Below are 867 nucleotides of genomic sequence, written 5' to 3'. Positions count from 1 at the left end.
TTTTGGGGGAGGCACAAGCACTTTCTGTACATGTGCATCCCCCCTACACATCACCTATGCAAGTCACCAAGAACACTAGAGTAAAAAGACATGAGTGAGGGAAAGATATGATGGGAGGGTGCAGTGAGGATTGGAAACTAGAAGAATGTGCGGAGAAAAGGATGGGTTCATTGACTGAATTAAAAAAAAAATGAAGAAAATAATCATATATAACAAAATGAAGGAAACACAAATTAGTATACTGGATGAGACCCATGCTCCAAGTAATCCTCTCCCATCTCCAACAGTTGTCAGTATCTGAATCTTCAGATAAAAGGGCAAGATGACCTACAGTAGCAGTAATAGGATAAACTGCCCTTTTCATACTCCATTCAAGGAAAGATTCCTCCTTACCCCTTTTACACATATATTAGGTTATGACCCAGGCACAGGCAAGTATTTTGGGCACAGGGCCACTTACCGAATTTTGGCAAGCTGTTGAGGGCCACGCGGGTATCCCCACCCCTTGACAAGTGCCCCGCCCCCTGGTTGCTATCTTGTGACCGGAAGTCCCGACCCCTAACCCTGACCTTTGCCAGCAGAAGTCCCTCCCCTTCCCCCACAAGAACTCCTTTCAGCAAGGGCTTTTGCCATCTCAGAACCAGAAAAACAGCAAATTATATTCTAAAAAGTGAGCATCTACAACATTCTTTAACTGATTTCAAAAAATATTTTTTCCTGGTTTACATGCGTTTCTGTAGTGTATATAGAGGTAATTGTATATAATAGCTTAAAATGAAGTCTTACTCTTGTATCTTGTAGGGGGGTGGGGGCATGGGATATGTGGGGTGTGGGCTGCTATGGGGTTTGTGGGGGGCTGTGAGTGGG

General features: G+C 44.1%; 1 protein-coding gene across 8 annotated transcripts in view; it reads right to left on the bottom strand.

Moving 5' to 3' along the window:
* The window catches only part of AGK (acylglycerol kinase), a 48443-nt gene that overhangs the window by 22465 nt on the left and 25111 nt on the right, over window positions 1-867 (bottom strand). The gene's annotated exons all lie outside the window — the stretch shown is intronic.

The sequence above is a fragment of the Alligator sinensis genome, unplaced genomic scaffold (genome assembly GCF_000455745.1).
Source record: "Alligator sinensis unplaced genomic scaffold, ASM45574v1 scaffold585_1, whole genome shotgun sequence".
Taxonomy (NCBI): domain Eukaryota; kingdom Metazoa; phylum Chordata; order Crocodylia; family Alligatoridae; genus Alligator; species Alligator sinensis.
The sequence above is the reverse complement of the archived record's forward strand: the minus strand, read 5'-3'. Positions and strand labels throughout refer to the sequence as shown.